General features: G+C 37.2%; 2 protein-coding genes and 1 long non-coding RNA gene across 9 annotated transcripts in view; 1 reads left to right on the forward strand and 2 right to left on the reverse strand.

Moving 5' to 3' along the window:
- The window catches only part of LOC126916447 (uncharacterized), a 103,734-nt gene that overhangs the window by 43,125 nt on the left and 43,598 nt on the right, over window positions 1–17,011 (forward strand). The window lies entirely within an intron of this gene.
- The window catches only part of LOC126916453 (uncharacterized), a 105,421-nt gene that overhangs the window by 28,690 nt on the left and 59,720 nt on the right, over window positions 1–17,011 (reverse strand). The gene's annotated exons all lie outside the window — the stretch shown is intronic.
- LOC126916459 (uncharacterized) overlaps window positions 12,945–17,011 on the reverse strand; it is a 29,811-nt gene continuing 25,744 nt past the window's right edge. Inside the window, exon 6 of one of the 6 annotated variants that reach the window (XR_007710586.1) lies at window positions 12,945–13,954. This is a non-coding gene — a long non-coding RNA (uncharacterized LOC126916459). The remainder of the gene's footprint in view (window positions 13,955–17,011) is intronic. The other 5 variants (XR_007710582.1, XR_007710584.1, XR_007710581.1 and 2 more) reach the window with 5 other exon arrangements.

The following is a 17,011-nucleotide window of genomic DNA, read 5'->3' on the forward strand; positions in this document are numbered from 1 at the left end:
AAGTTCAATTAATCTATTTACTTTGTTCGCGCGGTGCCGGCGTTAAAATTTCGAAAAAAAAAAAAAAAACGCGCAGTTTGGAGAAAGCTGGAAACACATCGTATAATACGAGACTCGGATAGCCGAAACTTCACTGAGCTGGCGGAAATTTTGCGTAGGATCGCGTATTATGCCAAACATTTTGAAATCCCGTTAACGCTGTAACGAGACACGACTATCGTGATTATGTTCGTTACATCAGTTGCGACTCTTCAATTTTTGCACTTTCGAGTCTGTCCCTATTTTAACGATAATAAAACATATTTGTAACGTTGGGAGAAGAGGTTTAATCAAGAAAATTGAAACGAAAATGTGCGATCCTTTTTCATTTTCTTCAAAACGAAGGTATTCTCTAACGTTGTAAGAACGTAATTGGGTCGACCCACGCATAACTCCAGCTGAAATGATCGAAAGGGCGTAGCAGGCTTTTTTTTTATTTGTTACAAGCGTACAGTTTTGTCAGGTTCAGCCAAATATTAGGTTGCCCCAAAAGTGTCTTTCCTCTACGAATATGTCTTTTACGACAATGCATCTTTATACAAACACGACAGCTAATCTGTCAAATGTCGTGGTCTTTACCTTAATAGAACAAAATGGAACGTACGTAGTTCGATAAAATAAAGGAAACATGAAACGTCGTGCGTCTATTATTTTCTTATAAAACGAAAGACTCTTTTGTTGTACAACCTGATATTTGAACTGTCGATATTTTTCGAGAAAGGTCCTGTAACTTCCATATACATTTTCCGATCCATTTCAAATTTTTCCAATACAATACTCGCGTCTCGTTACAGCGCCAGCGAAATTTCCAAATATCTCGCATGACACGCATCGCACATTCGTGAAAACATTCCGTGATAAACGTTGGAACGCTTTCTCAAGCCATTGGGTATATCGCACCGAATAATTTCGAAATTTCACTGGCGCTGTAACGAGACAAAACTATGGTGATTATTATTATTATACGTGCAAATTGTGGAACAGATTTGAAAATGTATCACACAAGTATCGGAAAAAAGATCATCGAATTATTGGAAAAACCAATTTTGTTCGCTACGTCGATAAGCCACGGTAAATAGCGAGATCGTTTTTTAGACTAATAGTGCGTTTAAAACTACTGTTCATACCGTGTGCTAATTTTTCACTAATACTAAATAAACTACGTTCGCAAGTAAATGTCCAGAATAACGTAATTTCCATCTGCATCGTCGGTTTCGTTTCAAATTTCACTGTTATAATTCTCGCAGCGATTCCTGTCTCGTTACAGCGTTAACAAACTTTCGGAAAGTGTCGCGTAATGCGCATTTGGAAAAAATTTTCCGTTGCGAACGTTGGAATAGCAGCGCGAGCCACCGCGCAAACAGCGGGAAACAATTTTTCCTTGGGAAACTTGGAAGCTCGTGTCATCGTTTAGAACACGTACCTGCGTTGTGTTTTATCGATGTTCGGTACTTTGAAGTCTAAGTATAAACCTTGCTTGCACGGTGCAACTAATCCGTGACAAATCGAGCAAAGTAGAGGCTGCATTTCATCGAATCAAGGAACGTTTGACGTGTACACCGTGACATATAGAAACTTGTACATCTCTGAAAGCCAACGCTTTGATGTTTAACGATGAATGCTCAATTCTCAGAAACGATGCTGTCGTTGAAATTAAGCTAGTCGTTTCTGCCGGTGTACGCGGAATTTCCTTTCTATGGGCTCTCGCGTACAAACGTGTTTATGTTCATTTACGCCGTCTTTCTAAACGAGAGGTCTAATCAGTTTGTAGAGCCGATTTATCGGTTTCTGTGCGTACAGCTGCGTTACCGTTCGTCGAACGAATCATGCAAACCAGACAATTGCCCGATTTTAAGACGCGACGCGATAAACGCGAACAACTGGTTCAGTGGGACGACGATAATATCGATCAGAACGTTCTACGTAAAATTAGTTAGAAACGATCCGCCTGTTACGATCGAACTTGGGCTATTGGCATCGATTGTGGTAGTTACACTTGGCTAGCAAGTGTAATTAGAAGAATACGAATCCTTGGCAAATTAACGAATAGTTTCTTTCGAAATTTACTCTTAACCGAAGCGTTTATCTTTTATACGATATCATACACAGCAACTGGAGAACCCGGAGAAGCGTTACCACTGCGAGAATTACGCTCAGCTAATAAACGCAAACGAACGAGAGACAAATATTCTGATAAGTTCGGCAAGCAAATGTTATCTCGTTTCTAGAAATAATTGTTAATAAGGAATATGCTAACAAGGAATTTGCTAATAACCGTAAGGTTGTATTAAGCGTACGGTTTATGCTAAATATAAATTGCACGAATGCGACGACAGTTCGTAACAAATTGAGTTCGATAACGACAATGTTAATTGTTTATCGTCTGTGCAACGCTATGAGGCGTTTCTTCTCGAAAAATTGCAAGTGCCGAAACGACGGTAATTAACGCCATATTATTATAAAATAAATTCTAGGTAGTTTTAACGCGAAAGATTTAGACTGTTTGAATAAATTCTCGTTCGTAAGTATTTGCGCGAATGCTGGTCTCGTGCGAAACGTGATAATTAAAATTGCGGATTTTTAGCATACGCAATACACGCAAGAAGATATAAAATTGCACAAATATTTGAGATATAATTGTAGATGAAACTTTCAGCCTGAGATCCAATCGAACCGGTAGCCTTTTTAAAACCGATCTCTACTTTCAAATCAACTTTAAATTTCAGCCTGTTTTTATGAGAAAATTCTCAAACTAATATGATGCTCCTCGGAGAGCTCTTCTCTGCCTTCTCTTTCGCTCTCCACTCGTCTCCCCCTAGAGAACAGCGTAATAGGACTACGTGTGCTCGTAGTCGGAGACAAAATTGGCGCTCAGGTGATATTCTACGGGAGCTTATTTTTCTAGACGACTCGTAACCCTGGCAAGTGTCAGTCTTTAATCTCTTAACGTACAATTTTGCTCCGCCTAACCGGTCAAAGACGCGCAATTTCTTCCTCGATCTACGTTCGCGATCTAAAGACGCTCGATTATACGCACACAGAGACGCACGAAGATACTCGAAGACTCTTAGAAACTTTTCACTTTTCCTATATTACACGAAATATTTAGAAACTTCATTAACAGCACGACGAGCCACGATTATACGTGATTGTGAAATTTCTAAAATTTCTAATTTCTCTGCAAAACCGTATCCAGAAGTTACATAAAATATTCGTCGCGCAAACACGATGAAAATATTTGAGCAGTCAATTATTCGCTGTGTTAAGCCACGATATTTAGCGAAACGATCTTTATCACCAGTTGTAATGTTTAAGACTACTTCTATTCATGCTGTATACTAATTTTTCGCTAAATGTATATTTGCCATAAATGTTACAATTACAAGACATCATAACTGTTACAAGAGAAGTTTGTAAAGTTGCGATATGAAGGTTGATGTTTTTAATTAAAAAATTTTTGATCGCGAATAACCGTTAAAACGGATTAAAGTTTTTTTGATTGCCGGTAATCGTTATCGACGAGAGAAATTTCAGTTTGGTTACCAATAACCAACATAAATGACCGGATTTTTAAAATATTTTTTTTTTTTTTTTCTTTTTTTTTTTTTTTTTTTTTTTTTTTTGTTACGAGTAACTGTTATCCGTGGCGAGAAAATTTTATTTTGGTTATCGATGACCATTATTGATGGCAAAAATTTGCTCTACATTGTCAATTATCACTGGCTGTATTATCAATCGTTATTAACGTCACAGATAATTATTGGGTTGGAAACTAGGTGATTGCGAATTTTGTCAATATCATCTAATGACAAAATCCGCAATCACCTAGTTAACAAGCCAATAGTACGTGTGTTCGCAGTTATTCATAAAACTTGTGTATTTTATCGAGCAAACAAAAAGATATGAAAATATATGAAACGAATAGGATGAAAGATATCGCAGTAGAATATTTTTATTAACAGTTGCACCGTGATATCTTTTATCTTATGCTTTGTTTCGTACATTTTCGTATCTTTTTCTTTGCTTAATAAAACGTATCAGTTTTATAATTAGGCTTCTTTACGTTGTCAGTGAAAACCGATTATCAGCAATGTCAATAAATATCGACGATAGTCGAATGTGACTAGAAAATATTTTTTTCATCGATATTGCTTGGCGATAATCGAAAATCAATTTCGCCATCGATAATGGTTATCGGTAATCAAAGCAAAATTCGGTTTTCCTTGATAATGGTCACTGTTCGATAACCGAACAAAAATTCAGGTCACTTCCATTGATTACTGTTTCAAATTAAATTCCCATGATCTAAAATTATTATCGAGCGACCGAGGAACAAATCGAATCGTTCGTAATGATTATTCGTAATCAGAATTATTAACGATTAAAATTCTTGAATCGTATCGCTTTTGGAGAAATTGAAAACTGGCTTTCGTTTAAATAAAAACTAGTTTCTACCCAATGATTTTCCTGCCAAAAAATATTTAACGTAGTTGTTATTTTGGAGCTTCGCTTGTAACTTCCACGTAAATTCCCAGATTGATTTCTAATTTTCCTATTGTAATATAACAATTAATACGATATAATATAATAATCTTTTATTTGGGTATGGTCGTTGTCACAAGATCACCGGCGATCTATCGGTTTCGTGATTTCTTGCGTCTCCGACGTGACACTGGCAACCTCTTTTACCATGGCTCCGGTATACACACGTTCCACAGTGGTGGATGACCCATGGTCAAGTAGACTTTCTTAATTAATCAAGGTTTTCCCCGATATTACAATATTACAGCAACGATAGTTCCAATGCAGTTGATACACGTCCGGCAGTGAAAAATGACGAGGATACAACAACAACAACGTTCGAAAAAGTTTGAACCGCAAGGCGGGTAATGCTTCGAGAATTCCTCTTTAAACGAAGAACTTCGATGCAGTCGAACGTTCTCAAGTTAAAATTACGCCAACTATGTTCGAGTAGTGCGCTTTCCAGCTTTATGCTGTTTTTAGGTTCTGAAGAGAAAAATGATTTAAGTATTTCGGGTGGAAATTCTGCGAGTAGAACGAGACTTTTAGTTCTTGCTTTTCCAGCAGTTGTCGTTTTAATAATTTTAACCTTCTTAATACAACCTGCATGCGATAGTTTCATAGTTGAAACATTTATTCCCTGACACAGCACTTAAAAATGATATATATACGGTTTTCATTATCAGATTCGAATACGCGCGTATTGAATTTAGTTAAAATTTTAATTGAATATAAAATACATTATCGCTTGTTTCATTGGATAATGTAACGAATTTCTCGTAATAATATAGGAATTTCATCAAAACGAGTAAATCAACACGTTGATTGACGAAGTTTGAACTACCTGTTGAAAAGTTTAACAATAATGTATTAAATATGTATCTGTTCATCAATCATCACGAATCAGCCAAATAATAATTGGAAATAAATTTCATTGATATTTCATTCCGTTAATAATTAATATGATATTGCCTATAAAAGCGAACATACTTTTTTATTAATACATGCTTGTAAATTAATTTCAATGATATTTTGTTTCGTTGATAACGAAGAAGAAAACATAGCTGATTATTAATACAAATTAGACAATGAGACAAAACTTCCGACAACGTACGTTGGAAATAAGATTTCACTGGAAATCGGGTATTTCGGGTGGAAATTCTGCGAGTAGAACGAGAGTTTTAGTTCTTGCTTTTCCCCATGTTCCCCAATTCAAATTTTCAAAAATTCAAATTTTCAAATTTTTAAAAATTCAAAAATTCAAATTTTTAAAAATTTGAAAATTTGAAAATTTGAATTTTTAAAAATTTAGAAATTTGAATTTTTGATTTTTTGAAAATTTGAAAATTTGAATTTTTGAAAATTTGAATTTTTAAAAATTCAAGTTTTCAAGAAACAATAATTGAGACAATAATAGAGACAATAATAGTAACAATAATAGAAACAATAAATTTGCAGTTATTTCTTATTGGGTGATCTCCTGATTAATTTTACAGGGGGTGCTAACAAGCAGACTGACGAACGAGGGTAACATTCCCTTTTGAACGCTTCTGCGAATTTTCCGTTGCCTTTGCCAGCTTTCTGTCCGATTATACAAAATCTATCAAACGAGAATTTATCAATAAACCGCAGATTGTCGTACAAATTAATATAATTGTATATATTAATATAATTGTAAATATTATTGACGGAACGGAGCTTAAATAAAGTACTTTGCCTCTGATAATTCACATATTTTCGCCGTGCTACGCACAAATTTTCTAACAAACGTATAAATATTAGCGGCATACTTGAAAACCACAAATACGATAAGTTCGTGTTTGTTCATTCGATGACCTTCGTGTCGCTTGTTGATTACAAAGAAATATTTTGATAAATAAGACATAATCGATAAATAATAATTATAAAAATAAAGGAATAAGTAAATCTAGAATATTTTGCAAAGGAACAGTAATACTGGAGCAACTCTTCTGTTGGTCCAACTTAATAAACTTGATTGCAGAAGATAAAATTCTCGATCGTTGATCAAAGCAAAGTCGAAGATGCAAAGACACCTCTCTACACGCTGGAAGCATAAAACTTCACAAGATAAAATAAAAGATCGAAATCGTAAATTTGAAGGGATAAAGTCGCTGTTCCGATGTAAGCGAGATATCATTAACTTTCACTCTCACCTACGAATGGTCATAAATGTCTCAAAGCGTACAGAAGACACCAGGGAGAAACGATATAGCATCGATAAAACTTTTATTATTAAAAAAAAATTACCACATTCCAAGTTTTTATTTGGGGACTTTGAAACGCTCCCTGCAACCTTTAACGCCCCCCCCCCCCCTATATCTTCTTCTTTTTATACCTCGGAAGCAGTTTCACAAGTTTTCTGCCCTTTTCATTATTTTAGACCTAATAAGAAGATATTTTTAAGGTGAAAAAGACAGTACGTTTATCATCGATGTCAGTCCGCTTAGATTCTATGGTAAATTCATACAGAATATCTTAATCAGTTAATTGTCTTTGACGAGTATACTCGTCGTGCGTAAAAAATAGTTAAAACTTGCTGTTTTCAATTGCGATAAATTTCGGCAATAAAGTTGAAAAATAAAAAAGTCGTTTCGTTACAACTTAACGCTAGAACTACCGATAGTTAACACGAAGCTATTTCTACTAAAACCAGCGAAAATGACTGGTCTTTAAAAAATACGTAACAATGGAATATTTTTATATTTAGTGATTTATTACTTTCTTACAGAAGGAATTCCATGTTATGTAGTGCATTTTTGGGATTATTAATCCATCTGGGACCATCATCCCTGAACTAGGATTGATACACTTATAATAGGATTGATACACTTCCTGATAAATGTTATCATTATATCGAATGACACGCAATAAACATTTTAAGAACGCGTGGCAAGTTGTACAAAACGAGGAAACTGGTTAATTGGGATTCAGATTGTGGGAAACAGATTGTGGGACCCTTTTACCCTTTTACACCTTGACAAGTACCGGGTATTTTAACTGATATTGGTATAGGTAGCCTTGATACATTATTTTGAGTTTGAATACATAAAAAACAAAACAAGATTCGTTATATTATTCTTTTAGTTATCGTTGCAAAAGTCATTAAATCATTGCGGAAAAGAATATAACATGAAGTGGGAATTTTAAAATAAAATTGTAAAACCAGTCAATTTCACTAGTTATTCTGGTTTAGTTTATTTGACAACTTAATTCCATACTACACAGTTGCACATACCCTGTGTTTGAATATACTCGTCATCGCTTTTTAGGAAAACGTTTTCCAAACAGGTGGCAACAGTCGACTGGCCAAGTAGATTATTAGCAGCTTCGTCAAGAAAGTTTCTAATTTTATGAAGGAAACGTAAAATGTAGAAATTGGTAATTTTAAACACGAAAAAAAATGTAAAGATTGTATAGCTTCATTGTAGGTTCTCAGTCGCTATCTCCCTTTCAGAACATTTTAGAAATCATCTACAAGATCATATTGACCATTAATTCTCAATCTTTTCGTCCCCTTCGTGTCTCTTATGTCAGATGGAAGGGAGTGTAGGAAGGGAATGTCAACGATAATTTACCTTCTACCCTTGGTGAACAACTTTCAGATAGAAATGGCGGAACCTTCAAGATATATCGAATGATATTTATTAAGCCGTCCCATTAGAGTGAACGAGAACGGAATGTAGCATTAACTTGGTACATAAAATCCCACCCCACTTTGTCTCCAGCATATTGCTTGTACGGTTCTGCAACCATGTAACATTTGCCCCTAATGCGATACAAGTATGAGAAGAGCTTCGGTATGTTGCAGCCTAAGTATCGTGAATTACGAGCGCAATAAAAATGTTAATGCTACAACAAGGAAAACAACGTTCCGATTTGTTTAATTCTTTTAATTCGAATCACGAAAAAAGCACATGTTCATTCAAAATGATAGTAATCCGTGTTATGAAAGAAGCAAGGACGAGCATATAAATTGATTTGAATTTTTCAAAATATTTGTTCAGATGGCGAATCGAAGAGATGAAAGGCGAATCGAAAGTTGAAAGATTTCGGAATAAATTATTTTTTTAACGTTCTGTACGTGTGCGAATCTTCGAAAGATGTTCCAATTTCCGTTGCTCTAAACCCAGATAAAGAAAGCTTGAAAAATAAACCTCTACCTTGTTCATCGCAAAAACTCAAGTCGTTTGATCTGACCTTACGAAGAAATTATTCAGTTGCGAAGGATGTTGCGATAGTATTGCCGTTCACTGTACATGACCATTCTATGGCAAATCGATCATTCTTTCGCGTCGCGATGTCAGGGATTCTTTTTTTTCCAACTTGCCAACTCGAGAAAGCGAAAAAACTTTCGACAGATCTAACTCACGAAGATGGAAGAGATCGATTTACGTAAATGGAAAGATGCGTAGCTATCTTTAAATAAATAAAAAACTTACATATTATTTAAACGAAAAAGGTCGTTTCAACAAAGATCCATTTTGAGATCAAAACAAAGATCCAAAATTTCTCCCTATCGCGCTCTCTTTTCTCTCATCTTTACACACTCATTGTGTAATATCATGGTCATATAGCAGTTTCAACAATGTTTCGACCATGTAACGAGCTATCCTAATCACATCGAACTACCACGGAAAATGCAGTCGAACAAGCAGACTAACGCCAATGATTCATAGACTCGTGGCAAACGAAAATTAATCGCTGCGAGTCTTTTTCCTGTCGTTGCTATATACTATGTATGTATGTATGTATGTATGTATGTATGTATGTATGTATGTATATATGTACGTACATTTATATATGTAGCTTGCTCCGGACATACAGACTAACAGATAATAACCGAAGAGAAATATCCAGGCTGTGTCACACGACAAAAGCCACTAGCATGATTTAGGATGCCACCAGTGATAAAGGATATGCATCTATTATTTATAGTGATAAAAATTCTATTACTTTCTTCTCACAGTACTGTGTCTAACTAGACTGTGAATATTTATTGCGCGCTCATATTTCCACGAAAATAATTAAGAGAGACACTTGAACCGGAAGTTGCCGTTATTTGTTAAATATTATATTAGATCGTGGCAAAAGTTTCTTTCGTTCTATAAGGAAATCATAGACGCGCAACAGTTTTCTGTTTTCTATTATTTTATCGAATTACGTACGATCCATTTTGTCCTATTAAGATGAAGATCGCATTGTTTGACTGAATTTTCGTGTTTGTATAAAGATGCGTTGTCGTAAAAGATATGTTTGTAAAACAAAGACGATTAGGGGACAACCTGCTGGTGTTACAAGCAACAAGTACTCTACTTTAGATATTTTATACGTTTACGTATACGACATCCGATACGTTTTTACACGTTATGAGCACGTTGTATCCATTTCTGCATGATTTCAGATTTCTCTTGAACGTATAAAACGACCACGATATACATATTCCAACGAAAATAAATAAAAACGCGCTTCATTAACCAGGCACACGTCAACGCGTAAATTCAACAAATTGTGGAACTTTGAAATTGCACGCAGACAATACGTGGATGCGTATGGCGCAATTTCTATTTTCTGCCACAATTCACCCTCGGAGAGTGAAATCTACCTCTGACAATTTCCCGCTATTGCTGTAACATTGACGGATACTTTTATCGAACGATAGGCGCTGATCGAAAGATGTAACTCTCGTCCGAAAAGTTTCTTTCTATGTATACTTGTGGCTTGAAAGCTATAACGGAAAATCGGAAAGTAGGCCGATTCTCGGAGGTGAATTTCATCCCCTTAGAGCAACTTTGGACAGCGAAAGAATGTGCTGTACGCGTCTCGGAAATTTCATAATCTTTCGAAACTTGTCTTGTAAGTAGAAAATTTGCTTATATCTGTTTTGAATATTTTATACGCTTCTGCATTATTTCGTACACTCTGTGTACTCGTTTTCGAATTTCTCATAAACGCAGAGAAAACGTACGCGACGACTGTTCTATGCATCTCGTTTTTTGAAAATGAACGATAATCGCAAGAACTTGTAACGTTGAAGAACGAGCCACTGACTGTCGTCGTTGATCTTTCAGATCATCCTCGCTTTTATTTAATTACAGCTAAGTGGAAAACATCGGTAGCGAACACAACGTCGTCGATATCCCGTACAATACGTCGTGTTACGATATTACGGTGAACATCATTTGTCAGCATCGGTTTCCCGTTGCCTTCGGCTTGCGATCTGATCTTTACAATTCTTGCGAATACGCCTTTCAACGACGCTTTAAACTCGTGGCCGTTTTCCAGGACAACGCACACCGCGCCCGATAGAAATATCGAAAGCGAAAGCTTTCTCTTGTTGGCGGATAAATGCCCGTGAAAGCTCCGGATCGATAAGGGACACGGTATGTTAAATTCTTTTTCTTCGAAACAGGTCTGATGCAGCTTTCGATATCTCGGAGAAGCGATTCACGCGATAATCGTTTCCCTTTGCGACGATTCTGTGAAAAGCTTCACACGCTTTTCCGCTACACACGACAGATCGTCACTCTTTCTATCGAATAATCCAAGCCGAATCCAACTTCGACAAGACCAATTCCGCAAAATTCCTGTCTCTCGCTATTCCTCGTGTAGAAGATTTACTAAGTTGAAATTTCACAGATCGTAGCTGCTAAGCTACTCGTAAGTTACTCGCAAATCCTTTCGTAACTTGTATCTCGTCCTTGCATCGTGTTTCTGCATATTCTTCCCAATAAATTCTAATTAAACCGCGGATCCATATTTTGGAGAATGTAAAAAGGTAGAATCTCGGTTGAAAATTGCCTTACCAACCAATTGCTGTAGAAAACGCTACTTTATATATTTTATATATTTTTTCGTGTTCCATTTCGAATTTCCTATGAATGGAATTCAAGAATCCTAGGAATGGAATAAATGGAGTATTAAAATCTTTCCGTTTAATTGCAAGGTGGTCACAAAGCGGAAACGTCAATGAAAATATTCTTGTCGCGCTTTTTCTCCTCTGCGATCTTCCGAGACGTTAAGAAAATCGAAATTGTAGGATTTTAAAAACGAACGTAAGACTTTGACGTTATTGAGAAAAATATTTTGACGTGAAACGATATCGCGATAAAGCCCGCTTAAGCTCGGTATTATCTTCGACGTAGAATAAACTTTTGCCCTTTTTTTAACTCGTCCAAGTTGCCTTAAGTTGTTTTAGCTGTCATCCTGCGCTACTTTCACTATCACTAAAAATTTCTCTCAGAAATTCCAACGAGAAGCAAAATTAAATAAATCTGCGTGCATAGTAATTGCGTTTTGTTATCACGACAAGAATCGCGTTAGTAGGAACGTAGTTTCAGCTTTTTTATTCGCCGCCAAAACGTTCATTTTTGATACTGTCAGTTTCGTTTGGATAGAAAAAGGGAAAAAAGAAAGGGAGATAATTCGGACGTCTTACTCGGCAACTTTGCCTTCTTAATTAGCAGCGAGTCAACGACTTGTACGAAATTCTCCACATTAGTCGGCGGCAGCTAATCGCGACAAATGGCGTGCAACGATGTGCAACTTGTCGTACAGCTGCGAAAAAAGCTATTCAGCTCGTTCGAGCAGGTTCAGTAATTTTAACGGCATAAGACATGTCCAACGTTTCGTGGAAAATTTTATCTGCGCTCTGTTTTTCTTTTATCGTTTTATTTCCGTGACTTGGAGATCACTTCCAGGCTGAGCAAAGGGAATATTTTAATACCAGATCAAAAAGGGAAACAGCCTATCAAATCGAACGATGGAAGGTTTTTTAAAATAGATGACAAATCTGCCAAGTTCTGGGTCCCGTTAAGGTCCCGTTAACTAACTTACAACTGCGTGATAACTAGATCGCTGGTGTTCACTCGTAAATTCATTCGTACCTTCATCGAAGCGATAAAAAATATTTTTTAATAAAATTTCGGGTCGATGGAATTACGAATTTCCATAAAAATATGCGAGCCAAATTAAAATTTGTTTCGTCCACTATCGATATTGCCACATCTACAATGTGTTTTCCGCTTCTCACGTTTCGCGTATATTTTTTTTTTCTTTTTTTTTTCAAGCTACGCGAATTTCCATAAATATATAAACATCGGCAGTCTAATTGAAAGCCTGAAACCCTCGAATCGATGTATTTCGTTCGAAAATCAATTAAAGCGATGTTTTTCGATAATTCGAGAAATTAGTTAACAACGAATTCGATTTGATATGTTTTCATTGGACGCGTTCGCTTTAATTGCCCTTTCATCGAACGCTTTGCCTCGGTCCCCTGTCTTAAACATTTCCTCGGAGGATGAACTTCTTAACGGACTTGATGAACGGTGTGGACTTAACGAAAGTAATTTTTTATACTCGCGGAATGATCTTTTTCAGAGAATCTTAACGATGGTCGAGCTGATAGAAGGAGCAATGCATGTCTTTTAAACGTCTTCGTTTAAATCATTACGAGGTATTCGAATGAGTTGTAATCGACCATAAGCGTATCGTAATTGAATTATTAATTATTTATTAGAACAAACGATAATTAATATATATTTCTCGATGATACGTTTCTACGTGATATATCTCTTTTTCGTGAAAATTATCTCCTGAATTTTCCACCGTTTTGTACACCATGGTAAATATGTTCGTGAAATAGCTTTCACGATAAAAGTCTCTCGTACCTGCACGATAATAAAACTGTTTTTATTAAATCTCTTTCATTGTTTTCGAACAGAAAATCTATTCTCTGTTGTTTCTTATACGACGCGAAATACGTTCTACGACAGTGCGTTACCGTATAAAGGTTAAACTGTGTACCGTAAAAGGTCAGGCTACAAATGTTGAGAAAATTGTTTTGAAAATAATGGAAAACGTCAAGATAAAATCAGCATTTCTATCGGTTTAATATCTTTGCATGGAATACAAATTTTATTAATTTTAAAACAATTGACGTTATTTTCAGCAAGTTATTCGGTAAAAAATTCAATCGATATTTCACAAACTGGTTGTTCAACGGATATTCCTTTCTCCGTGGTTGCACAGAATACACATTATTTCTTCATTTTTTTTTTTTTTTCCTTATCGAACCTCTGAATTCGTATCACAGTTGCGCATAAATATGCACGACGTAAAATTGCGTTAGACGCTTAATTTGCAATTCTTTCGAAGAATAAAAACACGCGAGTAATCTCTGCAGTAAATTAATAAATTTACTTGAAGGGTACTTGCGCGAAGAAAACATTGTAAATTGCAAAATTGAATAATTTTGATGTTTTACCGGAGAACGTTCTACGTACCGATAAAAATACCGTATTATGAAATTTAACTGTGATTTCACTTACCGAATAAGCTACCACTAACACTGGAAGATTGTGTCGCAACGTCGTTTCTGTAAAAAAAGAATATAAATTTCAATAAACATTGGTCGATCGTTTCTTAGCTTTCGTCTATGCCATCGATCTCGACGAATAGACTTTCCTTTGCAAGTAACAGCCGACACACACACACGCCTCTCTACCCGTACGCTTCCCTCGTTCGTGAATCTGGAATATGTTAAGGCTGAACTACATCAAGTTTTCTCCTGCTGGCGAAAAAACTTGTTTCTTGGCACTCGAGGTGATTTCTACGAGAACTCTTAGCTTGGTACGTTAAGAGCTGTACAGGCTACGCCGCCAAACTATACGTCGCTTGATAACTCGAATCACTTTGAATCGCAAACAACTGCAACAACACGAGCCAGAGAAGCGTTAATGGATTGCCGATCCCCGAACCCAGTGCCAAAACGCACTCTACGCGCACTGTTTTTACTCTGCTCAAACCGAGGAGGAAAAAAAAAAAAAAAAAGAAATAAAGGCACCTCATCCTCGTTGATCGATAGAATCGTTCTGTTTTGTGTCTGTTGGGGTAAACGAAGTAGTACAAGGTACGTTCCATCACGTTGCGAAACTCGTTCGCACATCGAAGGTAAATGAAGATACGTTTGAAGGAATGAATCCAATTAATTCCGCGAATTGGATGTGAATTCGAACAAAGCCAATAGGAAGCTGCGTCGATTCTCGAATTCTTCCAATAATTGGACAATAATGGCCGCGGGTCAAAGATTGCCGCGCCGGGTTGAACGATAATCGATACTCGGCAATTTTATCAACGAACAATACGCAAACTGTTGTTTCGCGACGGACGCTATCGATAGAGCTGACGGTCGATGACGCCACTCGAGAATCGTGCAAGGGACAGCAGTTATTTCTTTGCTATTTTTCGGATTAAAGGTTTCCATGCACTTCACCACATTCGAATTGTTAAATTGCACCGCTGTTGACGTGCTTGCGTCCTCTGCTCCCATTGCCACGCGCTCGAGCGTCGCATCGAATTTTTGTTGTTCGCTGTTATTCAAAGTCACGTCAATCACAAAGGCTTTCGGCTGCTATTTCGCGTTAATTCAATTCGAGGATCAAAAAGCGGAATAACCGCGTACCAATGGCGACATTGACGCGAACGAGGCGAGTTATTGTTCCCTCGAGTTTGCCAGTAACCTATATGTTTGTTTTATATTCGCTTCTCATCATCCTCGCTCTCCTGGGTAGCACAGAATTTCAGTTACGTTTCTCCTTGGTTTACGTCCATGGTCTACTCTTTCAACCAACGACCTTCGCGTCTCTCCTACTGAACATCTACGCTCGAAGCTTGAAACTTGAACTTCACCTTCGAACGTACCTCTAACTACTTGTACTATCGCTGCGCCTAAACTTTGACAACGTACAGACGTACAAGATGTGAAACTCAGTGTGAGAATATGCAAAAGACGTATCAACACGACGGACCACGGACAGGCCACGGAGGTCTATTACGAAACTTCAAGACACAAACGGAAGTTGTGTAATTAAAAGAAAATAGTTCGACGTATTACTACGAAGTAGCTCACTCAATTTCCTTAACACTTTGACTGACACGCCGAAATCACATGTTTCACTCAGCACGCCACGGGAATATGTTTATTGTTCCAAGCATATAATGGCAAAATGATAATAAAATGACGATGTAAGACAACATTCTTCCCCAATGGACCATTTATCTTATTGGTGGTCAGGGCAGGCCACTGTGGCGCCTTGGTAACAATTGATAGCGACGCATTGTAACAAGGCTTCGTTTATTTCAACAAACCAGTCGCATTCGTTATTTCGTCGCAAGCAAAACGTCCAGAATATATCGTTGAAACGTGTAGAAGATATTAGTAAACAGTATTTGCTCATTCTATATATAATAGTAAGGTATGTGCACACTTCTAACTTGAATTATATGATTATAAAGCAGCATTTACGATTATTTTCTAGTAATCTTAACTTAATGAAGAACGAAAAAGATTTCAATTTGAACGTTGAATCGCGAAAATTTTAAATATAATATAAATTAATATAAATCTTAAATCGCGAATTTTAAAAAGCAGGGAGGGCAGGGACACGGCGCAGCACGCGCTGGAGCTTTGTCCGGCATGGGAGCTACACAGCTACTCCCTGCGGCACGTCATAGGTGAAAGATTGACACACCCTCGGCGATTCTAGAAACGATGTTGAGAGCGAACCATAGGAATACGAGGCTGTCCGCCTCTTTTGCGAGCGAGCAGAAAGGGAGAGAAAGAAGAACTCTCACCCTTGTAGGATAACGCATGCAGGGGGATGGCGGTCAGGCGGCCCTAGAACCGCTTCATCGCCGTCCAAACGGACCCACGACTAAAACAGGGGATAACGCTAGGGGCAATGCCCCCCCCCCCTCCCTAGCATCAAATTCAACAGTCGGAGAATTATTAGGATTGGCTCGAACAAGAGGACGACGGAAAAGGGTGCAACTGAAGACAATTCATGAGAGGTTCCTGGAGCACTCCTGTCGTACTCTACTGTTACCGATTATTAGCAGCAGCTAATAGTTCATGAGGATTTCTTCACGTACAAAAAGGAAAAAAAAGGTAGAAGAGTAATAAATAGCAAGAAGAAAAATACCGACTAAACAGTCGCAAATTCTTTTCATAGTTGCAACGTGAATCCCATAGAATTGGATAAAGTAAATTGATCGAAAAAATGACGAATGTTAATGTTACGCATGAACGCAACTATCCTGTTATCGGGTTCAAGAATGCGCATGGGTCGTGGCTTATTAACGCGTATATCGTCAGGCACATAGCTGTGCTGTGGTACTCCGGGGCACAAGGACCTCTGTTTTCGTGTTACCTAAGGGTAGTTACGGTACAAACGGGTCGATTGAGCGGTCGATGAGAAATTTGACCAAGTCTCTCCCTGCGGAAACGCGAGTTTGGTCGACTAGTCTGGGTCAAGGGTCGAGCGACGGATAAAATTTTCGCGTGCAAACGCAAAAATTTAATTGCGTAGATTGGTAAAACCTCGGTTCGGTAATAAATAGAGTTCGCTTAAAAATAAAGAGACCTCGTTTCAAA

This window comes from Bombus affinis, chromosome 5 (genome assembly GCF_024516045.1).
Source record: "Bombus affinis isolate iyBomAffi1 chromosome 5, iyBomAffi1.2, whole genome shotgun sequence".
NCBI lineage: Eukaryota > Metazoa > Arthropoda > Insecta > Hymenoptera > Apidae > Bombus > Bombus affinis.